At 39.7% G+C, this 16,678-nt stretch overlaps 1 protein-coding gene across 1 annotated transcript in view; it reads left to right on the top strand.

Annotated features, from left to right (window-relative positions):
- Positions 1-6,294: 6,294 nt before the first annotated feature.
- LOC121946567 (helicase ARIP4-like) overlaps positions 6,295-16,678 on the top strand; it is a 78,333-nt gene continuing 67,949 nt past the window's right edge. Inside the window, exon 1 of the mRNA XM_042491188.2 lies at positions 6,295-6,443. The gene's annotated coding sequence lies outside the window, so the exon portion shown is untranslated. The remainder of the gene's footprint in view (positions 6,444-16,678) is intronic.

The following is a 16,678-nucleotide window of genomic DNA, read 5'->3' as shown; positions in this document are numbered from 1 at the left end:
ACAGGTAGCCAGTGTGGAGCAATGGAAGTGGAGCAATGTGGTCATATTTCCTAGTTTCTGTCAGCACCCTAGCAGCGCCATTCTTAATAAGCTGAATATTAGAAACCAGTAGAAACTTTAGCTTTGTGCTGTGAGTTTTTACTTGAAAATAAATAGAAATGTTATTTATGTTGTTGATTTTTAACCTCCAGAACTTCACTGCCATCCCTATTTTAATGTCACAAAGCAGTGCATTGTGGGTTATTATTCCCTTGAGCAAAGTCTGCAGAGTTACAGATTTAAGGAAAGTGTGCATTAAAGGTTCAAAAAGTCAACCAGAGAGCAAGTCCTTAAGCAGCTTGCCAACCTTAACAGTGGGGAAGGCCTGAGCCCTTGCACACTCAGCTTGTCTGTTTCTCATGAATTGCATTGTGGGACATCACTGTCAATCAACAGAACAGTGAATAATCAGGCAGATCCTAACGTCTTTGCATACTTATCACTCCAGTGTGAACGCACTTCATACCTATAACCTGCTCTAGATATGAGTAAGAGCAGGTCAGTGTAGTGTTGTATGGTATGTGTCTCCATCTAGTGCACGTAGGAGGTCAACACAGGCAGCATGTTTCCTGTCCGACTGTCTCCATGTTTGCAGTCACCATCTTGAGCTGTCGGATGACATTAACAAGTTGTAAACACAGGAGTCTTTCCTGTCCCTACTGTTCATCCCACGTGATGTAAATGCAGCATGACACTGAAAAACTCAACATGACATGACTGTGTGTGTTTGTGTGTTTGTGTGTGTTTGCGTGTTTAGATGGTTTTGGGCTCAGCTGGGTCCTGAAGGCCATTATGGGTTATCCACTAATAACTTATTTTGTTATCTTCATCTATGCCACAATAGGACCTTTGTCCACCGCCCACTAATTCAGATATGTAATTTAAAAATCAAATTAACTATCATTATTCATGAAATTCATTCAAACATAAAATGACTTTAAGTAATTCATGCAAATGTGGCCAGTTTGTGCTGATGACCGCCGTCTAACTTCAAATGTAATTTATCATTAAGTGAGTCATTATCCAGTCTTTAATCATCAAAACTAAACAACATTGATTTTGCAATATATTGGCTGCATTTCATGAAGATGAAAGCAACTCTGCCCCGTGCTGCTGCTGGTTTACTCAGTTTGTGTTAATCCTGTCGGCTCACCAAGAGTGGTGTGTGTGAGCAGAGTCTGAAGAAAGTCATCACGGGTGAGGAAAGATCGCCTGGAACTGACTAGCGACGGGAGGAAAGTGTGAGAAAATGAAAGAAATAGGAAGGTGGCCTGAGCCTCTGAGCTTGTTCCAATTTCCTGAGCAGCCGGTAGCGTCAATCTCTCCTGTTGCTCCACGGATATTCAACATCAGTCACACACAAACACCTTTACTTCATCAATCCTGACGTTTATTCTATTTTCTGCTCCTCACTTTCTGACTATCCTGCTGCACAGACACCTTGGAGATACAGAGGCCATCAACGGGTGTTGATGGAAATGTAATTGAGAAGAGACAGAGGCAAGAGAAAGAAGAGTTTAGAAGCTTGTACACTATTTAGTGCAAACATAGAGTGATGGAGACAGAAAATGGATAAGAGGGAATAGGAAAGAGGAAAAGCGTCGATAGTGGAGATGGGGAGTGGAGAAGATGGAGTCATAAATAAATAAAAAGACTAAAAGCAAAAGAAGAATGATAGCAGAGCCCTGGTTCTGTAGTGTTGTTTAAGGGACATTTCCACAGCACTGTATTGTAAGAGCTGCTGCTATGACCCAACGAAACCAAGTCAGAATCCATCTCTCTCCTTAACAGAAATTGCAACATTTTACCAGAAAATGTAACTGAACCCAGTTACCTGTGATTGTTAGCTCTCTATTGTTTTTTTTATTTTTTTTTATTGTTTTTTATTTTTCTTTTTTTCATTTTCATTTAAGGGGGCAGGTGGTAAATTGTTGCTATATAGCAACAATGCGCAATCCGTCACCTTGTCCAGGATAATTAAGTTTCCCTTTTCTGTTCTTGTACTTCCTGTTTTATTTTGATATTCACCCATCACCTCAGGTCCTCCATTTCCTCTTTGTGCATTTCCCTCCTGTGTGATTACCTGTCCCGCCCTAATGTGTTGCACCTACCTTTATCTCCTTGTTTCCCCTCCCTCAGAGTATTTAGTCTCTTTGTTCTCTTCTCTCTGTGCTATATTGTGTATTGTTCCCATGTGACAGTGTCCATAGCATTCCCTTCATGCGAGTTTGTTCTGTAAGCCTTAGTTTTTAATCAGTTTCTGCATTTTTTGGACTGATCTCTCATACTGACCTAATTTTAATTGAAAAGACTAAATGTTGGAACCGTCTTGTCAGAGTCTGCTGGGTCCAAGCCGTTGTGTCAGTCTTACATAATCATGGAAAGTCCCATAAAATGTAATTGTCCTATTTTGATTTAATTTCAGTCAAATTCACATCATATTATCCATTCTGTACCAATTTCATATCTTACTGTCTCCTAGTAAAAGTGAGATAAAACAATGGTTGCTATGTGGAAACACCATGCAATAGAGTGTTAGGGCAACACACAGCCACTAGCTGAGACATCGTGTAGGGACAGTAAGTCTCATATTGAAATCTTGACAAGCTTGTGTCCAGTGTGGTGGAAATGTATAGTTAAATCATTATTAATTGCATATTTTAACATACACCACACACTACTCTATATTTTATTTGTCTTAACTTGTGCTAAGTTCAGCTAAGTTTATGACACATTTTAGGTCACTGCAACAGGTAGTGTTACCCTGGTTTTATCCTGGAACAAGGTCATCTAAAGTTCTGTTTATTGAACAAAAATGTTTTTATGGTATCTCGATCAGATAATTTTAGAGAATGGGAACGTCTGTTTTGATTGGTGTGTGAAAGAGGGCCGGCCCATATGAGAAGTTATATTAATATCTGTCAAATGTGGCATGCTTCATTTGCAACTCAGGCCTTTGGTCTTTAGATTCCTTACAACTATGCCTCCAAGAAGTTTTATTTTTATTCAAAACGTACACTAAACCTGCTTGAAACTACTCATCAGTAGCATTTGTCCTAAGGTGTGGTTAATACCCATCTGTGTTACCAGCTCCCATAGACATTTTTCACAGCAGACATTTGGACTGGTCATAAAGGAAAGTGCAGGTGAAATTGATAATATTAAAAATGGCTCAGTTCCATTTAGTGTCCCAGAGAAATATTCCAGTGAGCCAGCATGCACAATACTGGGCCCTCCCCTAAATGCAGCTGTAATTAATGCACGCCATGACAAAACGTCTGTTGTGAAAAATGTCTATTGATAATTATCCTTCTGTGTATACCGAAACAGGTGTCCATCTCACCCTTCTAAATCTCACCCCACTGTTGAAGGTGCATAATCTGGAGTTATGTGAAGCACTGTGGACTGTTGGCCAATAGAGGGCGGTATTTGAATGAGAGAAAATGAAAGTACGGTGTAGCACAATGAGGTTAGGTAAAGAATGCTACTGCATGTTTATGTCATCAGGTGTGCTGCAGTCCACCTGCAGATCGGTTTCATAACACAGTGTTTTATTTCTGTTTACAGTATAAAATGTCCTCGTTTCTGCATCTTAGTGTCCCAGTGCTCTGCAATGACAGAATCTGATCTAATACTTTGAAAACACACTAATCAAAAAGAACTGAATAAAGAGTACCAACGCAGACATGCTGCTTAATGACACTGTTTACATGCACAGAAATACCATTTTATGTAAAGTGAAGATCGAGCTAAATCCTCAGACATAAAGAATTAAAGTATATTACAACCTATGTGAAAGTTTAATGGACATACATTGCATTATGCTTAAATCATGCTTTCATCTTGAACCAGTAATTTATCCATGTTTCACTTCTTGTACAAAACTTTGGCTGATTTTTCAAAGTTTTAATCACGGGTTGAACTGAATTTACTGCCCTGCATTACGTCTGAAACCAAGGGTGTGGTTAAGTAGTTTAGCTCAACTTTACTCCATAAATAATACCCACACACACACACACACACACACTCGATCTTGAAACTGCCGTCTCTTCAGTGAAGAACAATCACACTGAAGACTTTCCCCGGGAGTAAAACAATTTGGTTGTTGATAACTGATTAAAGAGGTGTACTCCAATCACAAGTAGGTTTTGCTGAAAAGATCAGTGATTATGTTGCAGTCATACCAAATTTTACTCATTTACTATAGCAGACACAGTATGAAATGTGTTGTCACTCTGTGTCTAAAATGTTGGACGCCAACTGAAATACAGCCGGTTTTTATCATAAGTCACAGCTGTGTTTGACAAGTCATATTGTCCTCCATGAAAGGAGTTTTTGGTCTGACCGCAGCCAGATGAAGTTCTCCTGTGAAACAATAAAAGTGAAAATAGTACTGCTCTTTCATGTGCAACAAAACTAACAACTAAACTAACATGGGAGCTGGAAATGTCAGTGCAGCGTAGATTTTACACGTCTAGACAGTGTAAAACATAAGCAGCCGTGCAAGTGGACTGACTGTAGAGAGGGTTATATATCACATCAGCTGTCAGAAGTTATTTGGATATGTAAAAATGCAGATATGGTCTTTTCACAATATCAGTCCAATATTTAAGACTTGAGGAAAGTCAAAGCTTTGGTTTTAATTGTTTGTCATATCTGTTTAATTAGACCTCTTTACAGGAAAGTGTCGGTGTGTAGACTATAATTTAGTGTCTCACTTTCCTGTTAGTTTTGTTCATCTTGTTAGGATGAGACGACTTACACACTTCAGCTATTCTCATGAGTAATCAGGGCTTGGTAACATGATGTACTCTCCAGCATTACTCACCCAACTTCAGCCTTAGTCTGAATAATTACATACCTGAGTATTGGTGGAGTCAGGGAGCCACCATGGTGTCCTCATGTTGGAAAAAAATGTGTGCCCATATGGTATACCTCTTCTCCAACAACAAAAAAAAGTTTGTGTACATGACTTTTTTCAACACAGGTAAACCAGCTAAAAATAGGCTATAGACTGCTTTTACCATTTCCAAGAGACCAGAGCGGTGTACACAGCTCTGCAGCCAACGTTTTCGTACTGGTGTGTCCCATTTAAGGTCACTGACAGGCCAGAACAGTTAGTTAGTGAACAGTAGAAAACAGCACATGGAGGCTAGTGAACATTATATGGTGGTTACTTCTTTTATATATCTCTTACTTATTTAGTGTTTCTTTCAAACTTGGTATTGACTAATTTAGAACGATGTTTGAACGCTGCTTGGGCGTAGACAGATGGTAATCAGTTAATAGCACTAAATTGTACCTCGCTGGTAAAATGTATGAAAATTAGCTTGTTCATGTTGGTGTTGTATTTCTATCACTGCCAGTCGGAGTCAGAGCTGACAAATACCTGTGACTACTGCAGAGTCATTTGACCTGGGTGTGAACACCCATTGTTACGAACAAAAGACAGACGTTGCAGGGTGTTGGTGGGGTTTTTTGTAAAGTCTAGGATGCCCTTCTGGTGGAAAAAATGCAGTGCAGTATTATACAGGCTGCCTTTTTTTTCGCCCCCTCAGACAGCCTTTGTCCACCACTGTGTGTGGCTCTGCAGAGCCTTTAACTCAGACACCTTCCAGACATTGTAACATCAAAACGGTACTCTAAATAAGTACTGTATACTACATAAGTGCTATGTAGTACTAAATAAGATTTTTTTTTCTGGAAAAAAGTGAAGTGGATGACCTACCAGACAGGATTTTGACCCAGGTAGAAACTAACATACAACAGTCTAAAGCCAAGTCAAAGTAACTAAGTATAATACGGGAAATGTACTTCAAATATGAAACTTAAATGTACCCAATGCAGAAAAATAAAAAAATAAAACCCCACCCCTCTCAACTCAAAATTATATATATATATATATATATATATATATATATATATATATATATATATATATATATATATATATAATGTTGTTTTCTCTCACTACAAGTACATTTGTACAGTACTTACGTAAATATACTTATTTACATTCCACCACTGTTATTCAAATAATTTGATTTATAAGGGAGAAAAAAAACATACATTGCGAAATTATACAATAAAATCAGTGCTGTGAGTTATTTGAAACACTAATTTCATGACAACTTGCAGTGTCTCGCTGTTGTCACGTCTCCCATGTAGCTTCTGTGCCTTTGGTAACCCCCAACAGTTTGGATGCTCGTGCACTTCCGGAACTTTCGTAATGGCTTTTTTTGTGCAGAGCGCATGCAGGGACCATCAGGACCGACCCTCCTCTTTTAGCAAGAAGAAACTGATGAATGAGTGGAAGCGGCCAAGCCTGCCCTGCATCTCATTACCACTTCACAAATAACAGCTTTTCTCTCGGAGGGACTCGCGGCAAAAACGGTGGACGGAAGGTGAGACAAAGACACCGGCTTTCATGTCCGCTTCAAAATGTTTTCTTTCTTTCAAGGTATTTTTTTCCTCCTGTTTTTGCATTTTGCGGGGCGTCAATTAGGCTTCAGACAATAGAGGGGCACGCTGCACTTCTGCACCTCCGCTTCCTCCTGTCTGCATTGCTGTTGCAGCCTCCTTCCGTGTTATGAAACAAGCAAGCACGCTGCTTTCTCTTTTATTTTTTTTTTCATAACAAGCCCTGCTCGGAACAAGCCGTGACCGCGGCGGAGATGAAGCCAGCGGGGCGACAGAGCTGACACATCTGCGGGGTTAAAAAGCCCCGCTGAAGTGGCCGAGCTCCTAATTTGTGCCAGTGTTACCTAACAGCCAGTTAGGCTATAAGGGCAAACCATAAATGGAAGTGGCTTATGTAAAGAGTTATGTAAATTGAGGCTTAAATGTCAAGTTTGGTCTTTTAGATTTTTATTATCACTTCAAGCAGTTTGTTGTTGAACCCCTGAAGTTGTTTCCAGTTGTCTGAATAATGTAGGAAAGAGTTTGTGCAGAGGACAGTCATCTAAAGCCCAGAGGTAGCAGAGTTCAGAGGTTAAAGAGCAGACAGAGCAGGGTGACTCCAAGGCTTAATGAAGCACTTTTGGAACCAGCTTCAAAACTCACCCTCAGTGGTGGAAACAGCTGTAATCACAAAGATGTGAGCCATGTAACAGCAGGTTGTCAAATGGTCAATTACTTAATGCCTGGTAGCTGCTGTGTCCACTCACTCTCAGCAAAAAACAGTCAACTTTTGACAACTTGTTGACTTTTTGAGATGTGATTTAAATTAAGAGCTGGGTAGCAGAGATACAAGGTGTGTGTAATCAGCAGACTAAGCAACCACTGTAAAGCATTTTTGGTTGAATCAGCATCAGTGACACTAAATGCTTGACAGCAAGATGCACATAAGACCTGTGGACTAGCGACTTGAGATTTGGACTTAACTTTAAAAGACTTTAAAGGGAGAGTGTGCAGGATTTAGTGTCATCTCACGGTGAGGTTGCAGAACTGAAACTCCTTGCCTGTGCAAAGCATGTTAAAGAACCATCATGACTAACGTGAAAACACGAATAACTCTATCTAGAGCCGGTGTGTAGTTTGTCCATTTTTGGCTACTGTAGAAACAACGTGGCAAACTCTGTGGAACAGGACCTGCTGTGCATGTAAATGTAAACTGTTCATTCTAAGGTAACAAAAACACAAAAAATATATTTTCAGATGATAGTAAGCTAAAGAAAACAGTTATAGATATAATATATAGTGTGTCTGCCAATTGTCACCCTGAATCCTACATACTGGACCTTAATATGGTACTCTGCTGATTTAGCATTGCACTCAAGATGGACACACTAATATTCCTGTTTTTTTGTTTTTGTTTTTCAAAGAGCAAAAGCAATGCAGCAGAACCAGGGATATCTCTTTTTATTTCCACACGTTCTTCTTTGTAATAATGACGCCTACATTACCCACATTGCAACTCCAGCACTGATGCTTCAGTCAGAGATAATGTTGTGTTTTGCTAGTCTCAAATTTGTAGTCTTCAGCCCCAACCAGACCCATAGGAAGTGCGCCAAGCTTTAAAGCTGATTTTTGTAATGGCCAAACACTGTTGTAAAAAATCTGTATCAGGATTTGTGATTTAACATCCCAGTTTGCTCTAACACTGGATTATAATTCCTCTGGCTTTTCCCCTCTGTGATGTATCCCTTTTCACTCTATGTACTTCACTGATTTCCATTTCCCAGAATGTCTTTTTGCAACCCCCGGAGACGAGTGTGAGCTCATTATAGTTTGATGCTGAGATCTGAGCGGCCGGAGAAGAAGTGAGAGTCATGCCCTTTAATCAATACCCAACATGTCTTCTAGCTGCAGTGCATTCTGGTCAATTGATGTTAGTGTGGGTGTTGTCTCAGGGATGGATTTCCATCTGTGTGGCTGTGGACTATGTGTGTGTCAAATGGCAGCTTTGGATAGAAACCCCTGTTTGATTTTGAGAGATCTGCAACAAATAACATTTAGTTTGATGCTGAGTTAAAGCTTTTTTTCTGCTGCAAAGGAAACACATCATCTGTTGTCTTTGGACACATTTGCCCCTAAAAGTCATTTTGTGTGTTTTCCTTGAATTACTGGCTATGATTTGTTCACACTGTATCAAATACTGCAGCTTTCACTGTTGCCTTTTAAGTCTTTATTTCAGGGTGAGTTTTGTAATGCTGACCAGGCATTTTGGTTCCAAGTCACATCCTGTATCGGGCTGATCGACCCGTGGCAGGAAGATTATGTTCTAATAGTCTGATTCTGGGGCTTTTCTGTCTGCCTCCGCTGTCACTGTTGATTCACAGAGTTTGTTCTTTTAATCTGACCTTGGATCAGGTATCCAGTGAACCACATCAGCCAGACGCAACCTTAGCTGTTGAAACCCTCTCACTTTCTCTCTTTTTTTTAAACAAAACTTTTGTTCATTCTTTCAGGCTAACTTGGACAGAGCAGAGGGGGAAAAAGATGTTGCATAAAGTTAAGAATGTGTTTATTGTCGATACTGTGAAAGGTTTGATTGTGTGCTTTCATTAGTGAAGGACAGTGTGTCTGTAAAAAAAAAAAAATTTAAACCTGCAGTAAAAGGGTTTTGAAGATGTGTGTGTGTGTGTGTGTTTGTGGACTCAGACTCAGACTCAAGGTTGTGTGTTAGTGTGACCGTTACAGTTTATGTGTGCTTATATCAGACTGTCTGGAATGGATGCTTTGCACTTGTTGTATGTTAGTCATTGAAAACACCATGTTGACAAATTCTGCTTCTAGTTTGTGTTGTTAGAAATGTTGAAAAAAAAAAGTTTGCTGACTGATGGCTCATTGGAACACCGGGCTAGATTAGTTTATTTGATTTTGGTCCTGTCACAGTCATATTTTTTTGATTAATTTTGAAAGGCTGATCTAGGGGCGCTTCAGTGGCACTCTCCCTTTCATCCCACCCTTCATCCTTTCATCACTCCATCACTGTGTTCCTGCTAGCGAGCTCAGCGGGCGGCTGAGTACAGGAACAGAGTGCTCTGAACAGCACAGGTGGGATGGAAGGATGGAGAGAGGGAGTGAGAGTGGCTACTGCTGGCCTGCTTTACAGTTATGCACATTAACGGCCGATGAGATTTCATCTGTTTGTCTTTGAGAGGTGAGGAACTGTGTGCGCAGCTTGACGGCATGGTTGTTAAGATTAGTCCTGCTCCGTGATAGCCAAAAGTTGCAACTACTTGAAAGTAAAGGACAATCTCTAGTTGTGACATTTCAGCAAAGAATGTCAGTTCACTAAAAAATTATTTCTAGTTTCTACTTGAAATGGAGGATGGACAGAATTGAAATAAATGTATCCAAGCTACAAAATCAAGGGAGGAAATGCTGTTATAACTTGCTAGTTTAAACAAGTGACTTAAACATCATGCCACTGCCATAAACAATACCAAAAAACTGTTTTTTTCAGGCATATGATCCTGTTTAAAAAGTGAGAGTAAACTGAATGAAGAATGAGGGGAAAAAGGAGAATGCAAAAAAAGTTTGTGTGAAACAAATGTCCGCAGATGCTTACTTCAGATCATCTGTCAATCAGACTTTTTTAGAAGTTGTTGTTTTAAAGGAAGTAATTTGCCACTTGAAAGATGTCTTTTCATTAAGCTAGGCTGTCAGTGCTGACTTTTGAAATTCGTGCTACGTGACCAGAGAAAATAGATAAAAAGGACTGTGGCAGTCATTTTTGCTCAAGTAGTAGAAAACCTACAACTACCATAATGCACTGCATAATGAGACGGACAACACACCGCTCACGCTGGTGGTTGACGTAATGCGAGCTCATCTGTTTTACACAGTGACAGCCGACTGGTACCAAAGAATTTAGCATTATTTAAACAGAAAGATAATTATGTTTTCTGAAAACATGTGAGGCGAAAATCTGCAGTTTAGTTACTGAGGCTCGTATTTGATCAGCGCTGTTTAGTTTTACTGTTTGATCTCAGTTTTTTCAGCAGGAAACAGTATGGCCACTTCCTGTCCACAAACTCTAGCTTATGCAGCTAAACAGGACACTAAAATATGTTTCTGAACGCATCCCTGAACCAGGCTGCTTCTAAAGCGGCGAGGGATTGAAGCGGCAGTGTCTTTTCGACCTACGCTTGTTGTAAAACAGCAAGAGGGAGAGCAATGGATGCAGGGCAGAGCTGTCTGATTGACCTCCAGCTCTAATATTCAGAGAAGACTGACACATCACAGCGGGGAGTTTAGGTTTAAGTAGAGATTTAGTAACAGTTTGACACTCTCTCCTTATGGCCAGAGAGTTTAAATCACTGAAGCAGAGAGGGAGGGAGGAATGTAGGGCAACCTCTGTTTCTCATGTTTTAATAATTCTTAAAAACAACATGTAGGGAATGATGGACTGCTGTGTGTCTGACCTACTAAGACTTCGCTAGTTTGTGTACTGTAACTTTTAAATCTTTAATGGGAGAGGACTGAGTAAGAACATGGTCAGCAGTTTCTCGTTCTCCTTTCTCATCGAGGGATGTGAGGAGTTTGGGAAAAGAACGAATCACTGTCTCCTGATTCTTGTCATAGAGGTGAAACTACACTAACGCAACTTTTGTTTTTCGCTCCTATTTTTCATGAGTTGAAAGTTTTTTTTGTACGCACACAAAAGGCTTATAGCTCTTTAACTGTGTTCACAAATTTGTTTCTATTAATGTTAGAGTACTTTGCAAACATAACCCACAATTCATCCACCGGACAGGTGCAGCGTATCAAGATACTTATTAAACAGTATTATCATTACGACACAGGCACATTATAGGCTGGTCATAATAAAACTCCACTCTTAAATGTGCAGTTTGCTGAGTGCGTGACTGTTGTTTGTGACCCGGTGTTTATTTCACTACCATAAACCTTGTCCAATGTTTTTAGAGAATTTGGCAGTACATCCACCCAGCCTCACAACGCCAGATTATGTCGACAGTCGTTTTGTGCTTTATTTTTGCAATAATGGGGTCAGGGCCTGAAAAGGCACTAGTACTTTAAAAGAATAGTTTTAAGGTATCGGGCGGGGTCTCAGACAATCCTGGAGGTGAAGAAGCCTGATGTGGAGGTTCTTGGTGAGCTCACTGGACCAGTTGGATGAACTGCCAAATTGTGGGAAATTACATTGGAAACAGTTTATGGTATGGTATGATGTTAATATTCATTTCGCAGACCTTTTGTGTGCATAGAAAAAGTAGAAAATCTTCAATTCATAAAATATGAGCAAAAACAAAAGTGTTTTTGTGTAGTGTATAAGGGATAAAAGAATATACACAGTAAGGGACTGCTCACATTTATCATTTATATGTGAATGTATACCGCAGGAGTTTGAAGACTACATCTGTCTTATTTTCTCTCTTTCTTTTGTTCATGTTTAGTGGTCAGAAAACGGTAGCCGATGCGGGAAAGTTGAATAAAGGGATGTAAGCCATCATCACGGCAGCGGGGCTGCTCAGTTGTCAGGGGAACGGTTTCACAACTGAAAGGTCACAGGCTCAGTTAATGTTCCTGACAAACTGTCCTTAACTGTGACATTTTGTCTGTTGTTTATTACAGTTAAAACACATGAGTATGAGGCAGTTTAATATGACACCACCTGAAGGGGGAAATGAACTCCTTTGTGACAGTCAGTGAAAACTGAATAGTCTTCATAAAAAGGATTTATTGCAGGGCTGTTGTATTGGATTGCATTATCTTGTACAGGTGGATCTCATAAAGTGGTGTATGTTCGACAGGAGCATTTTTATGTTGTCAGGTCACTTTTATAATCAGTTACTGCTAATGTTGGGCGTCCTCTGAGTGTAATTTCAGGGTTGAGTAATGTGTATGTATAGACATTTTAGGTTATCCGAGGTTAACGTGATGCTTTTAACAAGCTGATTGACTCAAACCAAATGGGAATCTACCAAAGTCACTTTAGTTTTGTATTGACATTTTGTGTTTCTATACCGTCTTTCATTTAAAATCAAAACTATGGATCTTCATTTTTCTATTACAAGTTTAATTTAAGAATCCATCAGTTTTTTTGAGCATTACAAGATGAGAGTGAACGTTATACTATCAGTCAGCCTTTCTTTTGAAAGCAGTCAAAGTAGTTTTTCCAAGTATTTCAAGTTGGAAGTTATGAATCCTTGTATTGTGTGTACTGTTCATTTAGTCACAGTAAAATGAATAAAGGTGTTAGTGAGGTCTGAGGGCACATACCCACAGATGAGCGTTACACTTCACGGCTGTGTGTGGGCTGTGAGTTGTAGTAAGGTAAATGACTGAGCATATGGTGGCCTTTTTTGCCTTATGACTGTTTTCTTCTTTTAGTGGAAAGATTCTACCGAGCCGGTGTTGCTGTGAAAAATTCCCCATACTGCTGATTCATTCCCTTCAGGGCCTCATCTTGCGCAAAACATCTAAACTTAAATGATTTAACGTCTTTCTGAAGACACGCTCGCTCATACGTTATTCTGTGAGAGTCGAGGCTTTTATTGATGAGCGCAGGTCTGTTTGGATTTGACAGATTTTTAGTGCTAGACTCTCTGAGTAGAGGAAGTGTGTGTCTTTCTCTGGGCCTTCATGAACCTGTTTGCTACTGTACCTCTATCTTTGTGAGAGCTACTAGAGTCGTTACAGGAAAGGCTGTATTTCTATAGCTCCAAATTCCCATTTTAAACTAGGAACTCAACAAAATCCTCAATATGGAAACACAGAAGAGTACTAAAATTTAGGCTTAGGTTGTGATCATCAGTTATATTACCAGTTATATGCTGATATAATATGTAGTACTACAACATACTGTACTAAAAAACTTTTTTTTTCTTTTAAATGAGAGGAGCATTTGCTGCATAGATGATTTAGACCCAGTTTAAACCCAGTACAAAAGTTTCACTTTCAGTGCGTATGACGTTCAGCTGCCCCATCTCTCAATGGATTATTTATTCCAAAAGTAGCTCTAGGTTGAGATCAGCTACAAAGCACTGCATTTAGCCAATGATAGTCCCCTAGACGGACAATTGTGTGTGTGTGTGTGTGTGTGTGTGTGTGTGTGTGTGTGTGTGTCCGCCTAGATTATAGCACTGATAAGCTTTCTCTTGTTACATGTTTTTTTCTAATTTTGTGTGTCTGGTTGTGTTTGCCCCTGTAAATGCACCTGTTATTGTTGACATGAGTCAATGGTTGACCTGTATCCATGGCTACAACTTGTGCTCATCTGTCATTTATGTCTCTGTGTCCCATCTAAATTACAGCACTGTTTTGTTTGTTTGTGTGTGTGTGTTTGCACATGTTCTTGTTTATAGTCATTGGTTGGTCAGTAACGTCTGCTCAGAGAGTGCCATGTTTGTCCCAGTAAAATTAACAGCATGTGTGGGGTTTCTTATTGGTCACTTGGTAGCCTCAGAAAGGTGAATTGGATGTTGAAACCTATTCAGAAAGTTAAACTGGTGTGTATAATTTTGCTTCATATGAATACTTACATGAGGGTCAAATGTGAAGTTATTCATCTGTCTAAAATTGTAACAAATAGAAAGCCACACAGATATTTCGACTGTGTTGTACTGGAGTTTGCATATGCAGTTACTACAGGAGGCCTGGATGCCACAGTCTAAAGACACATCTGTGGCTTCTGCATGTGTTGTCACAGAAATGTATTAATGGAGCAATGGGCCCCAAATCCGTTTGCTTCTTACATGCATCTGCTTGAGTCGCTGAGATAACTGCTGAGTCTTGGTTATTTACCTCTGCAGACCTTGTTTTTGTCTCATTAATGATTAAGCTCAGAGGTCAGAAAGGGTCAGAGTAGATACACAAAACACAATTTCACTAATGAGGTAGCTAATAGTTTTGCCGATGTTGGTTTTGCATGGTAAAGTGAAGTCAAGGGTTAAGTCCTTTAAAGGAATACTTCACCCCCAAAAATGACCATTTGTTAATCACTTACTCACCCCCATGTTACGTTAAATAATAAAGAAAACTGTTTTTCTCACATGCCTCTGGTGAATGCGCAATCTAAAAATGGCAAAAATTCTCAATGACTTTAAGACATAGGGGTACATGTTTTACCACAGAAATGTCAAAACATGCATTTACAAACTCTCACACAACTTGATCCAAGTCTCATTTATTCGGTCCTATCCTCTGTTTTTCCCAGATGGTGAACTGAATTAATCTCTTAGTTAAGGTGATGTCTTCATTTATTGTTGAGTCCTACCAGCAGCTCGAAAAAAAAAAAAAGTAGTTTAAAATGATATAAAACAGGCAGAAGTAGGATGTCATGACTGTCTGGTATAATAAATACTAAATTATTTTCAATAAAATGTTGTCAATTAAATTTTCAGTCAATGTACTTATCAACTTATTGTTTCAGAAATGAGTAAAAGATGTGAACGTTTGTGAAGAGGCATGCTGCGGGATCATTAGGTACCTAAAAATGTCTCTTTTGGCAAATGAAAAATTCAACCAAAGTGCAGACCAAAATGTTTGATTACAGTGTGCTTTTTTTGGTTCAGCTATCCATCTTTTGACACAATCTACTCTGCACCATATTTCTAATGAACAGTGTGTCTTACACACTCGGTGTTCCCTGAATCGTATTCCTTTAGAAGTTTGGCGTGGCTGATAAACCTGAGAGGGGAGATAAAGGTTGGCAGAGACGGATGGGAAAATCGAAGATTGGATTTCTTTTGATAAACATTTACCGGCTTGCCAACATGGCTTTAAAAGAGAATCTATCCAAGATGTTGATAGTAGAAGGAAATTGATTCCTGTGGAGAAAAACGATAGCATGACTCAGGATAAAATATACAACTGATTGCTGTATTCTGACACAAACTGTTTATTTATTTAACTCTCAGTGTCAATGCAGTCTTCTTTTCTTCATTCCTCAGTTTTTTTCAGCATGTTTGCGTTGGCTACCTGCTGAATAAGCCGCTTCCTATCGTGGCTGAGGTTTACATGGGTTAAGCAGAGGAGACCCTTCCCCACCAGTGTCCCCATGTGAACCCTGAACAACCCCAGTGAACCCTCTAAACCCTCTCTGATTGGCTGGAGAACAGCCAGCAGCATCCAATTAGAGATCACCTAGGCTCAATGATTTCTGATCCCTCCCTCGCTGCCTCACGACCCCTCCCCTTGTCAGCTGTGAACTCAGAAGGTATTGATTAAGCGTGTGACCTCCTGCAGTACTTATGTGCTAATTCTCTTCATTTGATGCTGTGCACATTTCAGAACAAAAATGAACACAGAGTTTTGACTTCAGTTTTTCCATTAGAATCTAGAAGAATTTCATTGGTCTAACTTGTCTTGCTTTTGAAATCTCCACAGCAAGAGATATGATCACTGTTGGGTGTAGTTTCTTTTTCTTCTTGTTTTCTTTGTTTAATTGCGCTCAGATGCTGCAGGCCAAACTCAGCGCAGATAGGTGGGGATTAGAGAGGACACCCAGGGAGGGTGGGATTGGCTCGAGGGTTTACCTGTTTAAAAATACCCTCCGTAGCGAGTCGCTGTAGGTCAGCGTTGTTCACTGATCCAGGTCACTAATTTGTGGCCAAAGTATTAAATGCAGGCTAATCCTAAATGAACTTGTCCGTGTTGTAGGTATTTACAGGTTCAAAGACAGAATTAGAAAAACGGTTTGTGTATTTGAGAGATCTGCAGGTCCAGATTAGAAACAGTGGGCTGCAGGTGTTAGAGGAGCATGTCACAGGTCAGATATTGTTTGCGCGGCTGTGGCTAAATTTAGATGAACTCTGAAACTTCAGACTCTGAGACATTGAGATTAACGTAATGTAAACAAAGCAAATATGGCACATTGAACGAGAAACATGAAAAGAAGTCAAGAATATTTCTTGTCCTTTATGTATTTATCATACAACTTTCGAGTCAGTCCCATGATGCCAGTGGGCCTGAAAAGACTTTTTCCCATAGACTCAAACTGTGAAAGAGACGTCCGTAAATCAGTGGATAACCTCTTTTGGAGCATCACATCCCCACCAAATGACTCGAGAAGTTAGCCGGAGTCTTAAGTGCACCTGCTGTATGGTCCCAACAATCCCTAAACAGAGCGGATGATACCGGTAATATTACACAAGGTGATCAAACTCTTTTGGCTTCTATATGAACATATAAACCTCCAATACCGTTTCCAGTTCTCTGTAAAGATTTA

This window comes from Plectropomus leopardus, chromosome 9, assembly GCF_026936395.1.
Source record: "Plectropomus leopardus strain MGB_pleo_1.0 chromosome 9, ASM2693639v1, whole genome shotgun sequence".
Classification (NCBI taxonomy): domain Eukaryota; kingdom Metazoa; phylum Chordata; class Actinopteri; order Perciformes; family Serranidae; genus Plectropomus; species Plectropomus leopardus.
This window is presented reverse-complemented; position numbering and strand designations above follow the sequence as displayed.